General features: G+C 36.7%; 1 protein-coding gene and 1 non-coding gene across 9 annotated transcripts in view; one reads left to right on the forward strand and one right to left on the reverse strand.

The window, feature by feature from the left end:
* The window catches only part of ABCD3 (ATP binding cassette subfamily D member 3), a 114,530-nt gene that overhangs the window by 53,135 nt on the left and 47,672 nt on the right, over nucleotides 1-13,723 (reverse strand). The gene's annotated exons all lie outside the window — the stretch shown is intronic.
* On the forward strand, nucleotides 6,232-6,342 carry LOC128775982 (U6 spliceosomal RNA). Its single transcript, XR_008420961.1, has one exon. It is a non-coding gene; the product is annotated as a U6 spliceosomal RNA (small nuclear RNA).

Raw genomic sequence — 13,723 nt, forward strand, 5'->3', positions numbered from 1 at the left:
GTGGCAGAGGGGCAGAGGCAGAGAGAGAGAGAGAGAGAGAGAGAGAGAGAGAGAGAGAGAGAGAGAGAGAGATAGATAGAGAATCTTAACCAGGCTCCATGCTCAGCGCGGAGCCAGACACAGGGGCTCAATCCCTTGACCATGGGATCATGACCTAAGCCAAAATCAAGAGTCAGATGCTCAAATGACTGAGCCACCCAGGCACCCTTGGCATCTGACTCTTCATTTTGGCTCAGGTCATGATCCCAGGGTTGTGGGATCAAGTGCAGCATCCAGCTCCACCTATGGCCAATTGATTTAAGACAAAGGTACTAAGATAATTGAATGGGGAAAGAATAATCTTTTTTTATGTAAATTTTTTAATGTTTATTTATTTTTGAGAGAAAAAGAAAGAGAGATAGAACACAAGTAGGGGAAGGGACAAAGAGGGAGACAAAGGCTCCAGGTTCTGAACTGTCAGCACAGAGCCTAACACAGGACTCAAACTCACAAACCACCAGATCATGACCTGAGCCAAAGTCAGACGCTTAACCAACTGAGCCACCCAGGTGCCCCAAGAACAATCTTTTTAACAAATGTATCAGATCAACTGGACAGCCATATGTAAAATAAATTAATCCTACCACTTATTGCACACCATATACAAAAAAGAAATGGAAGTGGAACACAGACCTAAATGTAAGAGCTAAAACTATGAAACTTCTAGAAGAAAACAGGAAAAAAACCTTAGTAACCCTGAGTTAAAACAAAGACTTCTTAAATAGGACACACAAAATACAAGCTGTACCAGAAAAAAAAAAAAAAATCAATAACTTGGATTTCATCAAAATTTTAAATGTTTGTTCTTCAAAAGATAAAGAAAATATTTATAAAGCATATTTCCAGAAGCACCTGGATGGCTCAGTTAACCATGTAACTCTTGATTTCGGCTCATGTGGTGATCTCAGGCTACTAGTGCAGAGCCTGCTTGGGATTCTCTCTCTGCTCCTCCCCACCTCATGTGCTCTCTCTCAGAATAAGTAAACTTAAAAACAAAACAAAACAAAACATATCCCAGAAAAAGGCATATTCAGAATACATAATAATCTTAAGTCAAATAAGAAGACAATTCCTTTAAAGATTTAAACAGACACTGTGCCAAGGAAAATGTATGGATGGAAAATAAACACATGAATAATGCTCAAACGTTCCCTTAGTTCTTAGAGAAATGCAAATTAAGATCACAGTGAGACACCACTACACTCATCCACTAGAATGGCTCAGATTAAAAAGACTGATCATACCAAGAATTATCAAGGATGTGGAACAACTGGAATCTTCCTATATACTGTTGATGGGAATATAAAATGATACAATCACTTTGGAAAACAGTTTCTTAAAAAGTTAAACAGGGGCACCTGGGTGGCTCAGCTGGTTGAGGGTCCGACTTTGGCTCAGGACATGATCTCACGTTCTGTGAGTTCGAGGCCCGCGTTGGGCTCTGTGCTGACAGCTCAGAGCCTGAAGCCTGCTTCAGATTCTGTGTCTCCCTCTCTCTCTCTCTGCTCCTACCCGCGCCCCCCCCCCAATCATGCTCTGTCTCAAAAAAAATTTTTTTTTTAAATTAAAAAAAAAAATGTTAGGGGCGCCTGGGTGGCTCAGTCGGTTAAGCGTCCGACTTCGGCTCAGGTCGTGATCTCGCGGTCCATGAGTTCAAGCCCCGCGTCAGGCTCTGTGCTGACTGCTCAGAGCCTGGAGCCTGTTTCGGATTCTGTGTCTCCCTCTCTCTCTGACCCTCCCCCGTTCATGCTCTGTCTCTCTCTGTCTCAAAAATAAATAAACGTTAAAAAAAAAATTTTTTTAAATGTTAAATGTTCAATGTTAAACATACACCTACCATACAACCTAGCCATTCCTATTTGCTCATGAGAAATGAAAGCATACATCCATACATATACTCTACATAAATGTTCACAGCAGCTTTATTTTTAATGGTCAAAAACTGGAAACAATCCAAATGTCCATCAACAAGCAAGTGGTATATCCATAAAATGTACTCAACAATTAAAAAAACAAACTATTGATACACACAACATGGATGAATCTCAAAAGCAATATGCTGACAGAAAGTAGTTAGACAAAAAAGTATATAACGTATGATTCCACTTAGGAAATTCTAGAGCAACTAAAACCAATCTGTAGTTACAGAAGGCATATTAGTGGTTGCTTCAAGCTAAGGGCAAGGAGGAGACTGACTACAAAGGGTCACAAGGAACTTTGGGATGATGGAAATGTTCGTTACCTTGATTACAATAATTATTTCAGAGGTGTTACATGCCAAAACTCATCAAGTTGTATACTTTAAATATCAGCAGTTTACTATCAATAATGTTTCAATAAAGCCATAAAAAAAAAAAATACTAACAGATACCAAAAAAGATTCTTTCCTAAGAACATAAGAGAATAGTGCATTTTGTTTGTTCTTTATTTTTGGAGAGGTGAGGGAGGGGGAGATGGAGTTAATTGTTCCTTAATACTGCCAGCAAAACATATAAAATTAACAGGCAGGAAGTTCCCTAAAGATGGGAGGAGACAACTAAAGACTAGGAAAAAGAAATTGTCAAGAATTAAAACAAAGAAGTTTTTAGATAAAAGCTTTCAAACTAAAAAAGGAAGAAAACAATTCTGAAAACCTTAATCAGAATTTATTTAACCAGAACAGTAATGTTGTCCCTAAAGCTTTTCTCACCTAGTTCATTCTTCCAGGCCAGTATTTCTCAGACGTGGAATAATGTATGAACCTCTTTTGAAGGAAAAAAACAAATTCTTACAGATCCCACCATTGGCCTTAAGTGAAACTGGTGCTTCCTTAAATATGTATAAGCATGAAATTAAGCATATACTACTTTTTTTTCTTACAGTTCTTCTACAGATTTACCATTTAAATACAGGCAAAAATTTTAAGGTCAATAAAAATGGAATCAACATTCATTTAAAGTGATAGGTGAAATAATATTGCTACAATTCATTACCAGTGCTGGGGGTAAAAGAGTATAAAGAATTATTTATTCCAGTTAATGTCCAAGATTATTTTATATTATTTTTCTTTTGTAAACAATGAATTGGTTTTAAATCACTGCTTCATTAGTGTTGATGGAATAATCAATTTATTAGTATATTCCAAAATAAAATTCTAAAAATTAAATAATATTTAATGAATACTTCTAAACTTACTTTTCTACCCCAAATCTAGTCTTTCATCTTCTCATACTGAACCTGGGCCCTAACTCAGTGAATGTACCTTCATCTAAGATACCACCCAAACCACAAACTTGGGAATTATTCTTAAGTATTCTCCCTTTCTCATACTCTTCATATCCAATCACTCTCTTATGCTCTTCATTTCATCTGTACTTCCAGGACTTCAATTCAGGCCATCAAAATTTCTCACATGAAGTACTATACTCTTCCTACCTACTTTCTAAATAGTTTCCTTATCATCTCTAAGCTCTTTCAATTCATTTCCAGAGCCACATCAAATTGTGTGTGTGTGTGTGTGTGTGTGTGTGTGTGTGTGCATGTGTGTGCATGTGCGTGCACATACATGGCATACACCCAAATGAGGTTAATTAGGGCCCGAAGGTGAAGACCTGAACATAGGCGGTGGCTATCAGAATGGAAAGAAAGATAGGGAAACTGCTAGAAATGACAGAGTGAGGAAATAGATCAGAGCTGGGACTACAGCCAACCCTTAACAATACAGGTTTGAACTGTGCGGGACCACTTATACACAGATTTTTTACAATACGAGACTGTAAATGCATTTTTCTCTTCCTTATGATTTTCTGAGTAATAGTTTCTTTTCTCTAGCTTACTTCACTATAAGAATACAGTACATAATGCATATAATATACTAAATATGTGTTCATCAATATTTATGTTATCAGTAAGGTTTCTTCTGGTCAGTTAATAATAGGCTATTAGTAGTTAAATTTGGGGGAAGTCCAAAATTATACACAGATTGTCAAATGCGTGGGAGTTCAGTACTCCTAATCGCTACATTGTTCAAGGTTCGAATGAATATGGAAAAAAGTGGAGAAGAACATAGACTTTAAAAACTGTGTAAAGATAGAGGAGATAGTAGAAACCATCAGTTCCAAACTGATGCCATGAAAGGCAAAGATCATTTTCCTCAGGTTTCACGAACAATTATACCGTGAGTGACTGGAGGACAGTGATTCTGTTAGCCATAAAAAAAAATAACGGTAGAAAAAGCATTCAGAGGGGCGCCTGGGTGGCTCAGTCGGTCAAGCATCCAACTTCAGCTGAGGTCATGATCTCTCAGTTCCTGAGTTCATGCCTTGCGTCAGGCTGTGTGTTGACAGCTTAGAGCCTGGAGCCTGCTTCGGATTCTGTATCTCCCTCTCTCTCTCTCTGCTCCTCCCACACTCATGCCCCAGAGTCTGTCTCCACACCCCCTTCTCTCTCTCTCTCTGTCAAAAATAAATAAACATTAAAAAAAAAAAAAGAAAAAGCAGTTAGGGAAATAACTGGACTCACTGTAAACATGTTCGATTTCAAGTCCCCGTAACATAACTATATGGAATTGTCCAGAAGACAATTTTTAAAAATTTTACATTTGAAGTTCAAGAGTAGAGTTATTGATTTGAAAGGCATTATTAACATGACAATAATGTGGACACATAATGATATGACTCCTCTGGGAAACAAAAATATGGACTCTGAAATGTCAGTTTTGCGTTTATTAAAATGCTGTACTAAAAATTTTAGACTGGGGGCGCCTGGGTGGCTCAGTTGGTTGAGCATCCGACTTCGGCTCAGGTCATGATCTCACGGTTTGTGAGTTCAGGCCCCGCATCCGGCTTTGTGCTAACAGCTCAGAGCCTGGAACCTGCTTCAGATTCTGTGCCTCCCTCTCTCTTAGCCCCTCCCCTGCTCATGCTCTGTCTCTCCCGGTGTCTCAATAATAAATAAACATTAAAAAAAAAAAAATTTTAGACTGTGCTCTTATTTGGTTTAAGTTGAACCTGAATGATACCTGAATGATAATACCTCCAGGTACTGTAAAAAGCAAACTTTCCTCTTAAAAGAAAAGTATGTTTACTATAAGCCTCAAAACTATTCCTACAAGTAATTTTAGTTTTTTTTAAGTTTATTTGTTTATTTATTTTGAGAGAGTGAGAGAGACAGAGCACATGAGTAGGGGGAGAGGCAGAGAGAGAGAATCCCAAGCAGGTTCCAAACTGTCAGCACAGAGCCCAACACAGGGCTTGAACCCACAAACTGTGAGATCATGACCTAAGCCAAAGTCAAGAGCTGGATTGTTTAACCAACTGAGCCACCTAGGCACAACCCTGTAAGTAATTTGAAATAAAATGTCCAGACCATAACCAAAGTAACCAAGAACACAGCAAACGGACTCCATAAACAGGAACCAGAAGAAATTAAAGAAAACAGAAGGAGACCCAAAAAGATTTCAGACGTTGGAACTGCCAAACACATCCTAAAAGACAAAGCAGACTGTCTTTAAAAAAAATTTTTTAACGTTTTTTATTTTATTTTTGAGAGAGACAGAGACAGAGTGAGAGCTGGAGAGGGGCAAAGAGAGAGGGAGACAGAGAATCTGAAACAGGCTCCAGACTGTGCTGTCAGCACAGAGCCTGACACAGGGCTCAAATCCACGAACTGTATGATCATGACCTGAGCTGAAGTTGGCTGCTTAACCGACTGAGCCACCCAGCCTCCCCCAGACTGTATATAAAGAAATACACAAAGGGGCGCCTGGGTGGCTCAGTTGGTTAAGTGTCCAACTTCGGCTCAGGTCATGATCTCACAGTTTGTGGTTCAAGCCCCGCGTCGTGCTCTGTGCTGACAGCTCAGAGCCTGGAGCCTACTTCAGGTTCTGTGTCTCCCTCTCTCTCTGCCCCTCCCCTGCTCATGCTCTGTCTCTCTGTCTCAAAAATAAAAAACATTAAAAAAAAAAAAAGAAAGACACAAAATAAAACAAAGATATCTACCAAACCAAGTAAATTATAAAAAGCAACACAAACCTAAGAGAACCAAATGACATTTAAAAAAATAACACAGAAACAAATGAAATTAAATATTTAATAGTTTTAGCAGATTTCACACAGCTGAAGAAACTAGTTAATAATCTCGAGGCTAAATCAGAATTTACTATCCAGAGTGTAATAAAAAGTAAACAAAAAAAAAAAAATGGAAAACAAGGGAGTGCTCACATGAGCAGCACATGTAGTAAAATTGGAATAACACTGAGAAGGAAGATCAGCATGGTCCCCACACTAGGATGAAACACAAATTTATGAAGTGTTTTAAAAGAAAAAAAAAAAAAGTAAGAGACTGTGGTTATAACAAGACTATCTTAGTTGGTGTCCGGGAAGAATAAAGAAAGAGAACAAGGTATATGGCTGAGAATATTCCAAAATGGAAGATGAACCAATCCACAAAGTCAAAAAGGCCCTGGGAATCCTAAGCAGGGTAGATAAAAACATCCACACCTAACCAAATCATATTGAGCTCTGGAAAAGTCAAAGATAAAGATAAATCCCTAAAAGTTAGAGCTAGAGGAGAAAAAGACCCATTACCATCAAAGGGGCAACAGTTATAAACTGATAGCTGACTTCTCAATAATAATGGAAATCAGAAGATGGTGGAATCAAATCTTCAGTGGAAAGACAATCACTGCCAATCAAGAATTAAATATTCTAGGGGCACCTGGGTGGCTCAGTCGGTTAAGCGTTTGACTCTTGGTGTAGGGTCAGGTCATGATCTCAGTTTGTGAGATCAAGTCCTACATCAGGCTCTTCGCTGACAATGCAGAGCCTGCTTGGGATTCTCCCTCTCTGCCCCGCCCCTACTTGTGCTGTCTTTCTCTCTCCCAAAATAAATAAAGAATTAAATATTCAGGGGAAAAACACTCCCACGAATGAAAGCAAATAAAGATATTATCTGACAAAATGCATAAAGTTCATTATCAGTAGATTTGTACTAAAGATCATATTGCTGGTGGCGGGGAGAATGATTCTAGTTGGAAGGTGCAAATTGCAAAAATGAATGAAGACTAAAGAGTAGTAAACATAACTCTAAATGAAAATTACATAAAACAATAATAATGTCTTTTAGTACTTTAAAAAAAAGAAAAACAACACCACACCAAACACATATAAATCAGGAGGAAACTAAGAGGAGCCACTGCTCTAAAGTCATTTTACTGCTTACAAGGATGACAAAGTATTATTAATGTTTAACCTTGAAAATTTTAATATATGTTAAAATTTCTAGGGTCACCAGTAAAAGAAAAAATTAAAATAAAGAATAATTTCCAAACCACTATAAGGAATAAAAATAAAATAATGAAAAAAGAAATACTAACTACAAAGCAATTATCCTGTTAATCAATAACACAAAGAAAAAATAGAAGAAAAATTTCCAAATGTCCTGAAATTCTGGTAAATTAAATATGAGACATATTCTTTGTGTTCCTCCTAAAAAGGAGGAATCTGTTTTCTCATCCTTGAATCTGGGCCGAGCTTATGACTTGCTCTAACCAAAAGAATGTGGCAAAAACCTTTCTTTTACTTTTGCCGCTTGGAATATTGACCTGAGACTACCACATGAGGAAACTGGTCAAGCCTACTGGATAATAAAAAGTTACTTAGATGAGAACCAAGGCACCTACTACCCAAGCCACCAGCTGGCACCATCAGCCAGAAAGAAGTAAAGCCATCTTAAATCTTCCTGTGCAGCCAATCCTCTAGTTGAATGCAGCCTCACAAGCAAACCCAGACAAAACGAGCCACCCACAGAATTGTGGCAAAAAGCCATTAAGTTGTGGGGTGGTTTTTTATGCAACAATAGATAAATAAATAAACATAAATAAAGACATAAATAAAGAGATACACTTGGGAAAAGTCATGGCTCAACAAAATAAAAATATTTTTGAAATGTATAATAGACATATCAAATACATTTACAAAATGGTAAAGTTTATACATCAAAAAACCTGTGTGCTGCAACGAAAGCAGTGCTTAGAGAAGACTTTATAACCTTCACTGCACACTCTAGGGAAAACAAAGTCTGGAAATTCGGAACATTAGAAAAATAAAATTAACTGAAGAAAGTGTAAAGAATAAAAGAATACAGAAAGGAAAACAATAATGAAGTAAGAAACAGACACTAAATAGAGGTAAAGCAAAACTGAAAGCTGGATTTTTTAAACTTCACACATTTTACGAACTTATGGCAAGACTAATCAAAAAAAAAAAAAAGGCAATCATACACTGATCCAGATTAGAAGCAATCTTCATCAAAATCCCAACATGCTGCTCTTAAAATTTATATAGAAGTAATACATAGTGGAAAGAGTTGATAACTGAGGCACATTTTATATTTCATTTATAAGATCCACTACATTCATAAAATAGAGTTCTACCAAAGCATCTATAAAATAGCATTAAATATTTACTTGTGGTAAATCAATAGGTTCATAATGACACTTAAGAACAACTCATTGGTCACCTTCAGAGAACAAGGGAACTGACGGATTATTTTGAAAACTGGTAAATTAAGAAGCATGTATCTATCCTACCTTTCCTAATTGAATTGTACCACTGGGTAACCAAATAGTAAAGAAAAGTTTCTTATTATGGAAGCATTCCACCTTACAAATAAAGAATGACAATTCAAATATCACCATATTACAAGCCATAATAAATGCACTGATCAAGGCATCAGGCAACGATGGCTGCTAAAAATCACAAAAAGAGAAACAACCGGACACTACATACATCCTGATGGAGAGTATCTCTCAACACCTAGAAGTATTCTTGTCCAAAAAAATAAAAAATAAACAAAATCTAAACTTTAATGAAGCTTTTAGATCCAACTACTAATTTACAGGAAATACAGAGAATGAAGAAAAATGTATGCAATCAATGCAATCTACAAACTGTAAGAAAGGGGCAAGACAAAAAGCAAGCAGGACATGTAGATTAAGAGAGACAAGAAAACACACAACAATGCTTAGGCATGCACCTTTGGACAATAAAATTAAAAAAGAGACGTACAGATGCAATTACTATAGAAGTCAGGATAGCAATTATATAGCAAGGGAGAGGAATGGGCTGTGATTGGAAGGGGCACATGGAAGGCTTCTGGAGTGGCTGGCAAAGATTTATTTCTAGACCTGTGTGTAGTTACAAGGGTGTTTATCTTAAAAGCAAAAAGTCATTAAGTTATGTATGTGTTTTCATGCAGTTTTCTTTATCTGTAGGGTAATATACAATAAAAAGGCATTAGAAATCTTAGACTATTTCGTGATGATTCCAGTATTTTAGTATCAACATTTGCCATAAAATTTTAACATTAATTTTGCATTTAACCTCAGACTTTTTTTTTTAACTCCTGAGTGATTACTGACTATTCTTTTGAATCTAAGCCCACCTGAAGGATCTGATAAAAATGCTTTATTCTGTCTTTTACCTTCCACATGGCTAATTCAAACTGAAACACTCTCATAATCAGGTACCATTTTTACCTGACTCATCACTGGTAAAACGAAGATAGTAAAACAACTATCCCAAAAGACCATTTGTAAGAAATAAATGTAAAATACTTAGAACAATGCTGAAAATATGGTAAGTGCTCAATAAATAGTTAAGAGTCATACCTCCAGCTTCATGTCTTCACAGTCTGTTCTCAAATCATAACTCCATTAACTCCATGCCCTTGCTCATGCTGTTTTCCCCACACAGAAGACATTCTACCCCTACCCCCCCCCCCGCCCCGCCCATTAGCAAAACACTAAAATCTCTTAAAGTCAGACTCAAATGTGAAGGCTCCCAAGGTAACAACAGATACCAAATTAGCTGAATATGCTTTGATGAGCTTTATTTTCAATTTTATACTAATTTAATTGCATTCATTCAGGGCTGTTAATCTAGCAAAAGGATTACTAATGCATGTTTCTAAACAAACAAAAAAAACACTTAAGGGCCCCTGGGTGGCTCAGTCGGTTAAGCCTCAGACTTTGGCTCAGGTCATGATCTCATGATTCATGAGTTCAAGCCCCGTGTCGGGCTCTGTCCTGACAGCTCAGCCGGAGCCTAGAGCCTGCTTCAGATTCTGTGTCTCCCTCTCTCTGCCTATACCCCACTTGCATGCTCTCTCTCTCTCAAAAATAAACATTTTATAAACTTTAATAAAAATAAACCATTTTTAAACACACTCACTATGGTTTTACTTAAGAAGACTTCAAATGCTCTTACTATGTACATTAGTTCCCAGTGAAGAGCACAACCATCACTTAGTAAAAGAATTTTATCCTTGCATTTATGCAAGGCTGGATCACTGACAGAAATGCCTAAAACAAAAGTGATTTCTTCATAAAAAGACTGTCATAATGAGAGCAATGTTCTTAAGCAAGGGCCTGATGTGAAATTTTTTGTAGAAATGACTAGAAATGCCATTTTTAAACAACTCTAACATTCCATGCAAATCACTGCAAAAGAAATAACAATAGAGAAATACAGTACCCATTTTTATAAAATTCAATTTGGCATATATAATTGCAAAGAAAACTGTAAAGAGCCTATCTTTCTTCTTCATAATTCCAGTTTGTATTTTATTGTAATAGATTAGAAGGTAATGATATTCTTCAAGTCATGGATGAGAGTGACAATGATCGGGGGGGGGGGGGGTGGAATTACAATTTATCCAAATGGACAACATGGTATCAGTTATCAGAAATGGTAAATTCTAAGAACAAGCACAAGTTCACCAAAAAGTCATGTGGAACCAAATTCATTCCCTTCTCTGAAGGGATCATGAAAATTCTGTAACCTTGTTTATTATGCTACAAAGCATTTGATGATGGTCCAAATCAGGAGTTCTCCACCTTTTCCACGCAAAAGAAACCAATGTCACATACAGCTCTAAGGTCTCATTTTCACAGCTCCATGACCAGAAAAGAAAGACCCTCCAGCAGTAACAACTTAAAGGACTTTAACTGGCCCAGTATGGATTAGATTCCTCGCCCTACTGTCAGAGTGCCAGGTCATTACTGGAAGGAAAGGTGTGAAAAGTGCTCGGTAAGTTGAAGATGAGAACCAATCCAACACCCAAAGAGTATCAATTAAAGAAAGGTTACAGAGGTATAAATCCACTGTTCTATACTTGGTCCTACCCAATAACTTAAATTTATTGAGAAAATATACAGAACGAATATTAATTAAATGAGCAGGATCAAAAAAAAAAAATTTAGAGTAAGTGGTATATCCAAAGATAAGCATAAATACCTGCACCCAGTTTTAATTAAAAAAAAAAAAAAAAAAAAAAAACAAATACAACAACAGGTTAAGGAAGGCAAATGGAGGGGAAACAACTGTGTAAAGCTAAATATGAGTGAACGACTGTCACAAAAATAAATGTAATTCCCCTGATTTTAACAAAGCTTAGGATCACTAAGGAGATAACAAGCCATTCCACTCTGTGTCAGTCAGACCACACTTAAAATAATAAACTGACTTTTAGACTTCTTCTTTAAGAGGTGGAGAAATGAGTACATTTTCAGGAAGCAGCAACGGAAAAAATACAGAGGCCTGGTAACTTAAATACCTTCCAAACTCTGAGAGTAAATGATTCTATCAATTCAAAAAGGCTTCTTGAGGAGATTTTCAGGGGCACCTTTGAGGAAATTTTTAGGAAGGCTCAACAGTTTTTGAGAACCCAATAGTGGCACGTTTTGCTGTCCTTTTAGTTTTCCTTCAGCAAGCATAGGGAACTAAAGCTATCTTTTATTTATTCAGTTGGGTTCCAGAGACTACTAAATTAAAGACATTTTCCGATTTAATCCTCACAACCACTGATTTAAGTACTATTATTATCCCTGTTCTGCAGGTGAGAATACTGACGCTCAGAGGCTGAGTAAACCGTACAAGGTTATAGATGTAGTAAACAGCTGCATAAAAACGTGAACCCGTGTCTAACTCCAAAGACCACGTTTTATACTAAGCCAAAATGACTCCATAACAAAGATCAAGTTGCTGCATGTACAAATGTGCATTCTTGCAAATTAAAATAATCTTGTGACATTATTTTACACCTCTGAAGTACTAAAACAAATTCAAACACCCTTTAATGATGATTAGAGAATTAAATTTGGACTCATTCCATGGTATTCTATGGCACAACTCTTGAAAAGTAACACGTATAATTTGTGTAGCGCCAGAATGTTCACACTCTTTCCGTAAACACTAAGAAAAGTTCATAAGCTTTAATTGTATAATCGCATTTCTGGCAATTTATTCCAAGGAAATAATTCTGCAGAGACAGAAATGTTTACCTGCAAATATATTTAGTATTATCTAGAAAAATTACAGAAGCAAACTAGATGCCCAAAATAAATTATGATACAGTCACAGGAAGGAGTATTTATGTACTTCTTTAAAATTATAGTTATGAAGTTAATGATGAAACATAGGGAAGATGTCTACATGTTAAATGAAAACAGCAAAACACATACATTATAATTATGTAAACTATATGCATATAAATGAGAAATTAGAGGTAATAAAAACAATATGTATGTTATAGTGATAACATTATGGATAATTTAATTTTTTTAATTGTCTTTAATGTTTCCACTGTATTGTTCCACTGTATTGTAACTGTGAAAAACAGATTATAAAACAATAATACCATTTTTATAAATTTCTAAGACTTGTTTTACCAATGCATATAAAAGGGGTCAGCTCCTAAATGGCTCATAATATACTTAAAAAGACAACATTCATAGCAAGAAAAATTTGTTATTTAAGATAAAAGTAACCACAGCCCTAAGAAATGAGCATCTCAGAAACAGAGTCATTCAACAATTTTTATCTGAGAGCCTACTATATGCCAGACATAGTTCTAGCCACTGAGGTTGTATCAATAAACAAAACAGACAAAAATTGCTGCCCTCATGGAGCTTACATCCTAAAGGCAGAGACATATAATAAACAAGATAAATATGTAAAATAAATATCACATTTGACTGATAAGGAAAATCTGGGGAAGTGGGCAGTGTGTGTATCGAGAATGCTTTTGTAAACTGAATGGCATTGGAAGGTCTCCCTGAGAAGTTATCTGAAGAAAGACTGAAAAAGGGGAGGGAGTTAGCAGTGTGGTACCTGGGGAAAGAGCATATCAGGCAAGGCAACAGCAAATACAAAAAGCCTTGAAAACGAATGCCTGGCCAGTGATGCTAATGTGCCAGAAACTGAGAAGTGTAATTAATTAAAGAGTTTGTACTCAGTCCCTGTCCAATAGACCCCAGACAGCTCTACTGTTCTGAGAACACTGCTTCTGGACTTGACCTGCATTAGTTGGTTTCAGTACACAAATGCTTTTCTTGGCAAATTCCTTCAGGTCTTTCGCTTAACCACCATCTTTTTATTCTGAGGTTCTAAATGGGGCCTAAAAACTCCATTCATAGTTCATCCCAAGAGTCTTATGCAGCTCCAGCCCCTCACCTGACTCATACCTGAACTTTGCAAAACATTTAGTGGGCCTGTCAAACTGAGCAAAGGGAAGCCAGCCCATTCTAGAGCTTGATTTGAAAGGAACAGATCTCAGGAAGGAAAGAAAGCTGAATTTGAAGTATGCAGGAAAGCTGTAAAGTTAGTGGGGAGGGAGTACAGGGAGTAGAAGCTAGAGATATGAG

This window comes from Panthera pardus, unplaced genomic scaffold (assembly GCF_024362965.1).
Source record: "Panthera pardus isolate Hobbes unplaced genomic scaffold, ASM2436296v1 HiC_scaffold_11, whole genome shotgun sequence".
Classification (NCBI taxonomy): Eukaryota; Metazoa; Chordata; class Mammalia; order Carnivora; family Felidae; genus Panthera; species Panthera pardus.